Source organism: Serinus canaria, chromosome 12, assembly GCF_022539315.1.
Source record: "Serinus canaria isolate serCan28SL12 chromosome 12, serCan2020, whole genome shotgun sequence".
Lineage (NCBI taxonomy): Eukaryota > Metazoa > Chordata > Aves > Passeriformes > Fringillidae > Serinus > Serinus canaria.
In genome coordinates, this window is record NC_066326.1 from 15,137,947 (window position 1) to 15,151,746 (window position 13,800).

Consider the following 13,800-nt stretch of genomic DNA (forward strand, 5'->3'; position numbering starts at 1 on the left):
TAAAAGGCTGAGAAAACATCTCAGAGTAACAAGGCTTTAAATGTGGCACTTTAACTGCAGAAAACTGAGAAAAACATACACACCAGGCTGGCTATAATGCCAGTCTAGGTCTTCCTGGATTGATTAATTCCAAGAGACTTCAGGCATCAACATAAATAATCATCACAAGTCCCCTCATATGATCTTGGAACATCTTCAACCAAACATGATCTTCCAACCCTCTGCTGGGGAGCCAAACAGGCACCTATTTTCACTGCAGCTCCTGAGCTGTGCCTGCACCATCCACTGAAACCATCCAAGCACTGTCCATGCTGTTTCCACCTGCTACAGCTCCCTTTGAGTCACCTACCACTCCTTGCAGATGCAAACTGTGATGGCAGGGCACAGCTTTCCCCTGGATCTTTCCCCCTAAATAGAATTACTGTATTAGAGCTGTGCAAAACCATGGAATTCTCTCTCTCTAGGCAATGCCACAAAAATATGGCCTTGCCTTTTTTTATTGCTCATTAACTGATGTGCTCCCTTCTCATTACTCCCTTTGAAAAATACTGAAAGCTTAAAAAGGAAGGAAAACAAAAAAAAAAAAGCAAGAAAAGAAAGACAACAGCTTTCAACTACACTTTTTGAATCCCAGGAACATTACCAGGCCTACAGGCCCCAGAACAGTTAAAGCACAGGGGTTTAGTAAAGAGCTCACAGTAAGGGATGATGCTCTTATTACCCCAACATCAGGAATGGTAAAATTACAAGAAAATCTGTTCTCATTTTAAGATTTTTTTTCTTCATGTCTGCTCATACAGAGAGAAAAACAAGACTTGAGCCTAAGGGCTCAAAAGACAGTGCAACTGAAAAAGATTTCTCTATTTTTAGTAGTACAATTTCAAAGCTTGATCCTGACAACACTGGAACATTTACACTGTCATAAAAAGTGTTTTCAAATTCATGCTTTCACCCCCCCCCACTGAATTCTTTTTGCAGCTCTTTCCCTGCAAAGCCCAATATGTATATTTTCAGACATCACTGTGCTGTCACATACAACCTTGTTTCATTAATACAGACAAAAGAGAGATAATGCTTTCTATTCAAGTTCCACTTCAACTTTTGAATCATCAGTTGTGATCATTAAAACAGAATTTTAATACTGTAGCAGGATGTAAAAAAAAACCCAGTGCCTCAGAAAAGCCAAAGGACACCTTTGTCCTGAAAACACTACCTTAAAAAGTTATTTTATGAAGTCTCCCACATTTTCTTCCCCCATGTCAGTATTCTGCATCTAAGTTGGAAGTTCTTTAGAGCTAAACCCACTAGAAATACCTGTGTATGTTATAATCACATGCTTCTACTGTGACATTCAATTTGAAATATACTCTTGATTAAATGGAAAAGAAAAGCGTTCCTCTGGTTGTGTTTAAAGAACACATCTCTGCTGACAGCCCAAGTCTGTTTTGATTTGCTCCCTATAGAAATGGAGCTGCTAGAAAACATTAAGTGGCAAGTGCAGCTCTGGATGTAAATTACACCATCTCCACTTAAGTGCTGCCCTCAGCAGCAACCGGAAATTGCAGAGCCCAGCACTGCCACAATCGCTCCAGGAGCAACAGGGATGTAAAAAAAATGAATTATCAGATCTCTATGCAAAGCAAGAGCATCAATTGAGTGAAGAACTGGCCTGGAAAAATACTCTCTAAAAGCTTTCCAAAGCTGAGGTCAACATCTCTGCAACTTTTTAACTTTAATTCTCGGTAAGGTACTTTGTTAGTCTTTATGGTTATAAAAAGGGTCTTCTAAACACAAAAGATTAAAAGCTCCTTCCCTGATATGAGGGCTGGGCACACCCAGAAGAAGTGAATGGCCACAAAATGAACAGAAAACTGCTGAGGTACAGACAAAGAGTGAATGGATTTTTCTAAAGGGTGACAGAATAAACACTCATTAACAGCAAAATGAAATCACTTTTCTTAGTTCAGCAATCTCCAACACACTTATTACCTTATAGCAAAGTAAATCAGGGGGAATGTAAACCCTTTGGATTGTGGCATATTCCCATCCAATAGGGATTAATGTAAGATGCATTTTCTCCTGTGTCCATCACACAAGGCACCGTGGAGCCACCACAAGGAGACTGATTTGATGTTGTTCTTCCAGACCAGGGATGTTCATGTTGGCCTTTTCCAAACTGAAGCACCCACTGCTCTATTCACACCACAGCATGGAGGCTTGGTGTCTGGGAATACATATCTGAATTACCAGCATTTCAAAAGCTTCACAACCTGGGAACTTCAGAATAATATTTTTTAAATGTTGAAAATATCAGTGTTAAATTCCATACCATATGCTGCACAGCAGATCTAGTCAAAGATCACTAAATGGTAACACTTCATTAAATGAAGGTAATTTATCAACCAATTTGCCAAGAAGCAAGAGTTTTAGAAAGCAGATAAAACAATCTGGGCATTAAGGCCAAACCCAAGTGATCACCTCAGATTAGAGGGTGCCCTCATGCAATGAGACTTCAAATATTGTGGAGCTTCTTCTAGTACATCTCATACTTAACAGGCTGATTATAAAGTCATGGAATAATGATAGAAAGAAGAAGCATTTGTTCACAATACCAGGAGGACTACTGACTGTACTGTGTCCTGCTTTTCAAGGGAAGCACACAAACATTAAATGAGTGCAAAGTTTTGAGACAATTCAGAACCATTCAAGAGATAAAAAATAAATGCTGTTTGCTAAGAACAGCAGAAGGATAATAGCAGATGAAATTAAAGGCAAGATAATAAGACATAGAAAAAGAAATAACCTCACCTATACAATGGGATCTAAATTAGCTACTGCAACTCGGAATTTTGAAACTGTTACAACTAATTCTCTTGGAACATCAATTTCATACTCATTAAGAGCCCCAAGGAATGGAGAAGAAAACAACAAACACTGTACTACAACTCTGGAAATCCAGAGCCCCTTGAGACAGCCTGCAGTGCTGGTGCCACAGAGCCATGGAAATACTAGAAGATGCACAAAAAGAAGGTTAAGAAAGAGCATCGGAGACTTGAAACACTTCTATATTAATAGGGATGGATGTATAACCCAGTTTTATAGCAAAGACAAGAAACACCCACAACAGAAAGAGCACCCCTGTCCAGCACTGCACACACAAGCTGCAGATGGGCTCCAGCATCTCCTGCACAGCACACCAGGTTTCCTTCTTTGAGCTGAACAGAGCAACTATGGGAGAGCACGAGAGCTGTGCACAATCAAAACTAGGATCAAAAAGAAGTAAAAAAAAAAAAGGTTATTCCCTATTTCTTCTACTACCAGGAGCAGAAAACACAGACTGAGAATCTTTTGACATGGCCCAGAATAAACTGCAGACCCATAACCAGGTGTGGGTTCAGAGCAGGGAACAGCTCCAGTGCCCGGCTCCTGCTCGGCACAGAGCTCTACTGCACTGCCCCTTATCCTCAAGATAAGGATCAAGAGATTGCTGAGCTGAGACAAGGACTGGGGGTCTGGTCTGACACATTATGGCAATTTTTATGATCATCCCAATTTCAGCAAGACTTGAAGCCACTCTTACTCCAGCAATGCAATGAAATTTCTCAGCCACACCCAAGAGCCAGGGCAGTGGCTTTTTGTTTCAAATGTCACTGCTAAGGCAGAATCTCAGCAGGGGCAATTTCACACGCTGAAGTGGATTTTGCCATGCTGTTTATCAGATGCATTAAGGTAAGGCAGATAATGAAGAAATCATTCACCATTAGTCTTTGAAACCCAAAAAACACTGCTTCATTCAGAGACTCATCTAGCCTGACCACTGTAACCACTGTGACCCAGCTTTCTCAACCTGTACCTCTTCAGAAGCAGCAATGCTGCTATTTTCCTATAAAGATGCCTTCAATAATTGATAGAAAGTTATTTTTTCTGCAATATTATCTACATTCACATTTGCATGTAAGAAGAATCAAAATACACTTTGTTGGTCTTGATCAATTACCTATATCACAGCACAAAAGGAATGCATTTATTTAAATTGCCTTAAATAAAAGCATACTAAACTATGCAATACTTCTATTTCTCAATAACCTAAAAATAGTTCCCAGTAAGATGCAACCACTGTTTTGAAACAAAATATAAATGCAAAAGATTAAATCTTACTATAGAAATAAAAACTTCGATTGACTATGAAAAGATAATTTCAGCACTTCTTATTGGATAATCACAAGAATTATAATTTTGTCAAGTTGCTTTTAGATGGAAACTGAACTTTAATTAGACATAAAACTACGCTTTAATTGGATAATGAGTATTCTTACCTTAAAAGTGTATACAGAGAAGGCAGAAACAAAAAAAAAATATTCTGGTATTCATTAAGTAAGAACATAGAGTTAAACCAAGGAACATTAACATCAGTTTAAAAATTTTTGGCTTTTATTGTTACCTTGCCCTTCCAGCTGTTACTCTGCTGTCTTTTCTTTTGTACGAAGACCAGAAGAAGAAACAGCTTTCCCTGATTCTTTAGTTTCCAGTCATTATCTCTTTCTTACATAAGATGAACCAGTAAAAAAATCAAAACCAGACAAAGCAGCTGTTGGACACACTCCCTCTACACTTGCAGTGAGGTTAGAATTATCTAGAACTGGCTTATTATCAAAACAAACTGGACTCATGTGCTTCAACCAAACCACTTCCCTAAATACACTGGTTTTCATTAAGGGGAGTGACAAAATACATGTTTAAATTTGCTAAGGAGCAAGTTCAAAATGTAAGATTTGCCTGCAAGAAAAAGGGGATTTCAAAATTAAACTCCTTCTCCCTCCACAAAATCTATTAAAAAAGTTTAACAAATAACTTATAGTATAAAATAATCCCATGAAAAAGAAGACTTTTGCTCATGGCCACTGGACTAAAAAGCCTCACAGCCAAATTGATTGGATTTTGTTAGTCAAAAAGAGGAGAAAAACCTCCCTGGAAGAGGGGAAGATTTCCCTATGCTCGTGCCCATGGTCACATCCATTAAAAAGGAGTTGATTAGCTCGGTTCAATTGGCCAATTAGTGCTGTATCTGTAACACTTGTGACTGATCCTGGCCTTGCATTATTTCTTAGGGCCATTAGTTTAACCCTCGTGGTAACACTTTAAAGAGCAATGAGCAGAGCTAATCCTGGAAGGAATCACTGCCTCCTTCCATAATTTCTTTTTTAGGCTGTGCACTCTGTGAGTTTTGCTGGCCCAACTGCAAGGAAGCATCTCCATGCTCTCCCCCTGCCTGTCTGCCTGGCATTCCCTCCCTGGACATTTCTTTAGGAACCTAATGACAAGCCCTGTAATTTACTTAAAAACACAATTTCAGCAATTCAGTGCTTAACACATTAATGGGGGCATGTTTGGAACATGACATCAGGAAAAAATAAACACTAATATTTATAAATATTTATAGATATGTGAGGGAAAGCCTATAACACATACCCCTGTCAGGCTTCACTAGCATTCTTCCATATTGCTGTGAAACCCCACAGCTTTTTCAGCTCCAGGTCCTCATTCAAAGTCATTGGGCATTAAAGCCAGCATTGGCCTCCTTTCAAAAGTTGCTGTGACACCAAAGATACTCTCCAAAACCCACAGCGGTTTCAGACAAAGCTTTACAATATAATGGAGTTTCACAGACCTTAGATTTAAAATTTTTTAAAATATTTTTTATGATTTCAAGACAAATAAGTTTCTTTTTTTAAACCAGAGGCCATGGCTCCCTGTGCAGAGAGCAAAGTGCACGCTTGAGCTGCAAACGTGCACATTACTACAGCTCCCAAGGAGGTGGGAATCCTAAATGGATTTCATTCAGTCAGGCAACAAAAGGAAAAAATACACCATATAGTAAAAAAATAAATGGTACATTTGTATGTATTTTTCCAGGTCAAGATAAAAGATAAGAAATGCCAGAGCATCACCTGCTCCAGCACAGAGAGGTGAGACACCCACAGGACTCGCAGAGCCATTTGTAATAAATGTGCACCCAGCATCAGAGGGGAAGTGCCTTCACTTCCTGACTTGATTGGTTTCTTCTGGAAACAATGACAAATCTGAAGGTGCTATTTATGGCTTTCTGTCACCCATTGCCAGAAGAAATAGTGACTACAGCCTCTAAATACATCAAGACAGAGTTCATCTTCTCCAGTCCACTTGATATCTACCTCAGGATCACTGCTGCAGTTCCTCACATCCTTGAAAAGGATTAAGTGACAAACAGCAAAACCTTGCAGGGTTCCCACCACCACCATTATTTCCAACCCAAGACCCAATTCTGCAAGACAGAGCACCTCTTGAGATATGCTGAGAGCCCTCAACTCTAATCAGCCAAAATGGGAGAGGAGGTCACTCAGCCCTGCATCATTTACTCTTAGAGAAAAAAGTAATCCAAGATGCATCTCTCCTCTCACTGATCAGTACTCTCAGAGAATCTCAAAGCTGGTTTAATAGCTGTGTAGTTTCTAGATAACATCACATTTCACTAATCTCCTTCCCAACTCATCTGTTTGAAGAAAGAGATCATTTCTGTAGTGAACAGAAGTGTCCTCAAGTGTAACAGCAAATAAACCAGTGTAAATGAAGTGCCACAGCAACATAAACAACGACCTTGAACACCAGCAAACTGCTGCTCAGGATGACTCTAGGGACAATAATCACATTTTAAACGTCCACATCATCTGAACAAATTGCTGAGATTACCTCTAGCTACAACTCACCTGCCCTGTAGGTAAAAGCATCTGCAACCTGTCCATGTGCCATATCCCAACGGGTGGAAAAACCCAAACCAAAATACATGGCTCCCACCAACTTTAAGTGAAGGGAAAACTCTTCCTTGTGCATTATTTACCACAAGTAATCCATGCAGCAAAAAGCTTGTGTCACTTAAGGCTGTTCTGTCTTATACAAACCCACCCTTGAAAGAGCAGAAATCCCAGTTTCAGAGCAAGGCATTGCAGAAGAGATGGTTGTGCTACTGCAAACCTCACTGAAGCCCTTCCTACTTCAGGGTTTAACATTATTGTTTACCTGGTTATCCCAGCAAACAGACTCATTACAGCAACATGGAATACCTGCATGTGTGCAGTTTTTTGCCTCCCCTCTCAGGACTCTTCCCCAAACCAAGTCAACAAAACGTGTCTGAGGGACTGGGGTTTCTGTGACACCAAGATCCAACAGGTGTTGCACTAGGATGCCAACTTTCACAGGGAAAACAAATCTGAACATCACTGTCTCCACTGGAAGATGAATGAAGACATCCCAGACAATCCACAAGACACAAAGAAAGGGAACAAGAGGAGGGCCAGACAGATGAAGAAAGAGTCCTTGGGACATGGGCTTCCTCAGCCCTGTGGGGCTCAGGCCTTCTTTATTTGCACAGTTCCCAGCTGACCACTCCTCAGGGGTGTCTGTGGGTGACAATCCAACACTCCCAAGCCAAACAAAGCATTAAAGTACCCCAAAGACTTATGGCTTTCCACCTTCAGAGGTTATTAGGGCATTCCCCTACCACTCAGGAGCCACCATGCAGCTTTGCATTAGTTAAAATTCACTAAATTCCCAGAGACGTGGAGAGTCACCTGGAGAGTCCCAACTGATAAGCACAATATCTTGTTCCAGCCTAAGTTCACACCCTCCTTTCTCACAGGGGAACATTTAAACTATTCAAACATGTAATTCCCCTAAGAGATGTCCTATTAAGGATGCAGAGAAAAATTCATGCTGTAATGCTTTAATTCTACAGAACAGCCTTTACTAGGAACACTTAAAAAACCACAATCTCACCCATACACAGGGGCAAAACAATGATGATAATTGTTACCATGATGATGATGATTATTACTATTGCCACTATTATTATCATATGACCACCACCAATCCACAAAGATTGTCAGCAAAGTCTGGGAAAAAGGAGGAAAAATTAACACAGATACAAAGTGAACAGAAAATGTGTGTCTCACATGCATGAAATTTAACTTAAAAAATGTATTTATATTCTGTACCCTGGGAACCAAAACTATTTTAAAATCAAAAGAGCGCTAATTAGCATCTCAATGCTTCTTTCATAGGTTTTATCAATATAAAGAAAATTTCATGCAGTGGAAAGAAGTATGGATTAAAGTCAGAAAAATATATAATTACAATAAAATATTATTTCACAGATGTCATGGCTTTAAAAATCATAATATGCTAATATAAATATAAGACAAAAATTTACTCTCATTTTTTACTTTTTCTGAACTTCAAGAATGCAAACTGCTAAATGTCACATTCAGGACATTTTCAGGATCTCACACACTGACAGAGTGTTTGCCCTCAGCACCGTTTCAACAAGCATTTGAATCAAAACAAAACAAAACAAAAAAATCAACTCCTTCCCCTTCATTCTATCCCTTGACTTTTCAAGTAAGAAAGTAATCCTGAGAGGCAGAACCCCCACGACCTTAAAACCTTTAAATAACACCCACTTCAAGTTTAAACACCTAAAACTTGACAGCCACTTCCCAAAAGCAGAAGGAAGGGAGCACAAAGTCCAGTCCACTACCAGCACCAACACTGATGCTCCAAGAGACCAAAACAAAGATGACACATAAAATCTGCTAATCATCAAGCAAGATTAGTCAGATAAACAACACAAAAGAAAGCTGTTATAGGTCCAGAAAACATTTGTAACTTGCACAGGCTACACTGTTTCAAGTCAATGACCAATCTATAAGACACAGAATTGCACACTTAAAAAAGTCAAGAAACCAAACCCCAAGACAATTCTGTAGCATTAAGGTTGCCATGTCATTATAGGAACAATGAATGTAATGCAAGCCCTGTGGTTTTAGACACTGGAAGTTCTCTTAGCCCCTTGCTAAGCACCTCCAGGTTTAATTTTCCCAAGCCCTTAAAGGACACTGTAGTGGATTTCACATGAATCATTTCCCTGCCAGCGTGTTCGTGTAATTAAGTTGCCACGTGCCTCGAGTGCATCACTTGTAGGACAATTACTTAAGTCAAGCCAGCACCAAATGACTGTATTGATGTCTGCATCACTGCATGATGATCATGCCACGGCTAAACTTCACAACTGGAAGCACAGCTGTGATGTTAAGGTGAATTCCAAATACTGTGGATTCAAAAGGCAACCACGACGGAAAGATTGTGGTCTACAGTTGTCACTAGTTTGCTATGAAATGACAAAAAATCCCCTGGAAAGCGTTACCAAAACATCCCATGGCACATGTTGTTTTTGCAGGACTCATTAACATCTTCCCCATGAGGCAGTGAAAGGGTTCCCAGAATATAAAGATCACACCGTGCAAACTCTATCAGTCATTAACATGTCAGCTTACACTTAATCCACCTTTTCCACACAGCAGCAATCGCTCAGGAGATTTGCCAGGTCTAAGAATCAGATAAGATAACTCAATACCGGCAAATTAATAGTACAGGGGAAAAAAACAGCAAAGGAAAACCCATAAAGATCAATAACTACAGAGATGTGCCACTGTTTCCCTGCTGTGTCCCGTGAGGAGGAGGTGTCAGCTCTAATGTGACAGGATCCTGAGGTGTCCCAGGGTAAGTGCCCAGCAGACACACCAAACAGTGGCAAAGCCATTCTCCCAACACTCCTGTGCCATCTCCTAACTTTGAGTCATTGAAAAAGGCAGTGAGAGCAGTTGTATTTGGTTGTCCATCTTGTCCATAAGCATCTTCCCAACACAGGTTCTGGGAAGAACCAGATTTCATTCTCATCCCTCAATCACAGCAACAATTCACAAACCAAATGCAAAAGAGGAAGTGGCTGAACCGAAGGTAGGAAGGCCACTAAGTGTTCTCCCTAGAGATGATCTTTTAGATAGACAGATACTTTTTAACTTTTTGGTTTTAAATTGTAAAATCCATGTCAGTACCACCTACTGCACAAGAAACCTAGGCTTTCAGTTAATTGATCTATTTTTATCTTCACATTGATTTACTTAGTCCTAACAGCTGGCTGTTTTGAAACAGTCATCACAGACCGCAGCCAGACCAGGAATCCATCCTGCTGGATGCTGTGGATGCTACAAGTTACAACCCCACTCCTGAAGGAGCAAGACTTCTTGCCATTAACAACTTTTCCTCTTACAAATCAGATGTTTCTGACCAGTTCACACACATCACAAACCTTACCTAGGTTGCAACAATGGTATTTCTGAAGTTACAAGGTGGACTATCATTTTCTCCAGCATCAGTTTTGGTGGTGCACCTTATATTCTGCCTCACAGAACTGTTCGCTACGGTAACCTCCTGGGCTACTGACAGCAGCCAGCTCCCGTGAAGGAAGGAAGGTACAGCAAAGAAGCAGCAAGTTAGGCCTTTTCTTCTGCTGCAAAACCTCTTCCTCCAGAATTCTGCTGTCAGAGTGGGTGAAACTGACAGACATGAGGGTTACCATGTACAACCTTTTTATAATGGCAACAAGTTTCTCCAAAGTAAATAAAATTGTTTCGCTAAAGCTCGCATGTGACTGTGAAACAGAGATCACTGGCCTATTTCTCAATAAATAAGGGCCTTGCAGAACTGCAACAGCGAACGTAGTTACAAATTCACAATTAACTGCGCGCGCTGTTTTTCTTCTCCTTTCATTATTTCCACTGTGTAGGGGGTGGGGGGGGGGGGCTAGTAGCAAGTTTGCAAAAGCCACAGACGGAAAACTTGCTCAGTCCTTCCGATGCGGGCATTCCGCCCCGCCGCTTCCAGCCGGCGCTGCCCGGGCGGGAGCCCTCCCGCAGCCGCTGCCCCGGCGCCGCTCCCTCCCCAGCCCGAAGTTGGCGTCCCGGGGCATCCCCGGCGGCCGCCCGGGCAGTGTCACCGGCGCCCGATTTACGACTTCAGGTGCAGGAGCGGCGGGCAGCGCAGACCGACTCCCCGAGAGACAAAGGCTGTGTGTCGCTCTCCGGAGCGCCGCCGGGCGCGGAGCCGCCGGAGGTGCGGAGCGTCGGCGGCGGGCGCGGCGCGCACACAATGCCCGGCCCCGCGGCAGCGCAGGCCCCGCAGCGCGGGCGGCGGCGCTGCGGGAGAGCCGGCGGCGCGGCCGCGGAGGCGGCGCCCGCCCCTCTCCCCCCACACCCACCCACCCAGCCCGACCGGGAGGCGAGAGCCGCACGGTGACGGGCCACTTGACGGGGACCGACGCCAGCCGCTGCCCCGGGCGGGACGCGCGCCGCGCCGAGCGGAGCGCGGCCGCGCCCGGCGGGGGTGCGGAGCGGAGCGGCGCGGGGTTTAAAGGTCCCCTTCCACCGCCATTTTGAGGGGGAGGGGGGCGAGCGAGAGGCGCTCGGTGGGCTCGGCCCCCCGCGGGCGCGGGCAGGGACCGGCCCCGCCGGGGCGGCGGCGCGGCGCGCACAAAGTTCCCGCGGGGGCCGGGCGCGTCCTCGGGCGGGCGCGGGGCCGGCCGGGAGGGCAACTTCGGCCGAGCGCGCCGCGGGACGCCGCGGGCCCCTGGCGGGAGCGCGCAGAGTTGCGCGCGGGCAGTTGCGCGGCGGCGCCCGGCCAGCCCCGCGCATCGCTCCTCGGCGCGGCCGAAGGCGCGTCCCCCCCGCGCTGCCGCTGCCGCCTCCCCGCCGCGCTCCGCCTGCCTCTTCCCTCCTCCTCCTCCTCCTGCCTCGCCGCCTTTTTCCCGCATCTAAACTTCGTGAGCCCGGAAAAACCCTCCGGGCCCCGCGCCCCGCCGGCAAAACGCCCCCAACAGCTGCGCCCGGGGCCGCTCCGCCCGCGCGCGGGCGCCGTCGCCGCCCGCCTCACCTGCGGGGAGTTTTTCCAGCCCTGCGCCGCTGCCGGGGCTCGGGCTCCCCGGCGCTCCGCTCACTGCCTCATTCCAATATGGCACGGCCCGCCAGAGCGCATGCGCCCGCCGCCCGCCCGCCTGCCTCCCCCCTCCCGCCCCTCCGCCCTCCCCTCCCCTCACGGCTTTTCGGGCGCTCCGGCTCCCTCCTGCCGCGGGCGCGCCGAGCTCGCCGCCGCCGCCGCCCGCCCGGCCCCGCGGGGCCCGGCCCCGACCCCGCCCCCGCCGCGCTGCCCCGGGCTGCTGCCCCCGGACACCTGCTCCCGCCGCGCCGGGGGCAGCGCGGGCTCGGCCGCCGGTAACGGGACGCGCCGCCGTCGCGACTCTGCCGGGGCGGGGCGGGCGTCAACGCCCTGCCCGGGCGCCGCGGGAAGGGGCACGGCCCGGCGGCCGAGCGGGCGGTCGGTGCCTGCCGCGGGATGCGCGGTCCCGACTCCATCTCCCCCGCCCCGGCGAGGATTTAGTCCCCTTCCCCTCGGAGAGAACCGGCCCCGTCGGTCGAGGCGCGAGGACCGGCGGTGCCCCCCCCCCCCCCCCCCCCCGCGGGGCCGCGCGGCCGGCGGGGCCGCGCCAGCGCCGCATTTGGCGGGGAGCGGGCGGGCGGCACCGGCCGTGTCGTCCCCCCCCCACCCAGGGCGGAGACCGGCGCCCCGCGCACTCGCCGCCGCTGCCCGCGGCGCAGCGAAGCGAAAGAAAAAGGAAGAGGGTTGTGCAACACCGCGCTCCTACCCGTGCGGCGGGGACGGAGGGCGAAAAGGCAGAGCCCCCCGCCCCGATCGCACAACCGGCCCGCACCGAGGCGATGGCCGACAACGAGCCCGCCGATCGGCGGGGGACAGCGGGAGCAGAGCGCGAAAAGCCTTTGCGCTCCCCGGGAGCGCATCCGCCCGCCGGCGGCGGCGGCCGGAGACGGCGGCGGGAGCGCTGCGGCCGCGCTCCGGTCCGCTCGCCGCCGGGAGGGACGCGCTCTCGGGCCGCGGGGTCTCGGCCGGCTCGCCCAGCCCGCGGGCACCGGGGCTTATCCGAGAGTACGTGCCCTCGCGTCGTGCTGGACACCAGTTGCTACCGACCCGAAATGAGTGTTCGAGGCGAAGAGCAGGCGGATAGAGTGAACTGTATGGTTTGTCTCTGGAGCAAAGAAGTGCCAACAAATAAACAGAACGGCAGTGCCGGAACAGCGGGCAGGAAGAACGAATGGAACCATGAACTTGCTCACTACGCATCCAGCGGGCAGATCGCTCACGCCGCTCTGCGCGCCGCGGCACCGCAGAGACGCGCCGGGCTCCCATTACTCCTGAGCGACGCTCTGCGATGCCAGGCAGGACGGAGCCGGCCACGCAGCTCCTCTCGCAGGAGAGATGCTGCTCTCCACGAGGATAAGAAACCTCCGTTTCCCACTGGCTTGAAGTAAAAAAGCGACGACGTTTGCCGTGGCGCTCGGGAGAGAGCACAGCGCGCCCGCCGCCAGGGACAGCGGGGCCCGCGCCCGGCGGGAGCCGCCCCGGGACTCGCAGCGGCCGCGGCGCTGCCCAAGGACGGCCCCCGCGGGGCTGGAGCGCTTCTTGCCCGCGGTTCCGTTTCCCGGAGCGCCGGCCCGCCCGCTCCCGCTGCCGTTCCCGCCGAGGGGCGGGCGAGGCCCGGGCCCTCCGCTAGAGGGGGGTCTCGCCATGCCGATCCGCAGGGCCCCGCCGAGCGCTCCCGGCCCGGCACCGCGCAATTAACTATTCAAACGAAACCGCTGCCGCGCCGCCTAGTTGAGTCCCAGCGGACATCGCCTGCACAACCGAGCGCTGCTCCAGGCAGCCCCGGGCCAGCCCGGCCAGGCTCCGTGAGTCCCCCGGAACATCTCCGCGGCCACCGCCAGGCACGGCAGCCACCCCCTCCCCTAAGCACGGCCGCTAAGAACTGAGGATTTGTTCTGCAAAAGCCCCAAATTGGTATGCAACAGGAAGAAAACCTCA

At 48.3% G+C, this 13,800-nt stretch overlaps 1 protein-coding gene across 1 annotated transcript in view; it reads right to left on the reverse strand.

Moving 5' to 3' along the window:
• Positions 1 to 11,897, reverse strand: part of SFMBT1 (Scm like with four mbt domains 1) — a 70,045-nt gene extending 58,148 nt beyond the window's left edge. The window contains exon 1 of the mRNA XM_030227966.2: positions 11,800 to 11,897. The gene's annotated coding sequence lies outside the window, so the exon portion shown is untranslated. The remainder of the gene's footprint in view (positions 1 to 11,799) is intronic.
• Between the last annotated feature and the right edge of the window lie 1,903 nt (positions 11,898 to 13,800).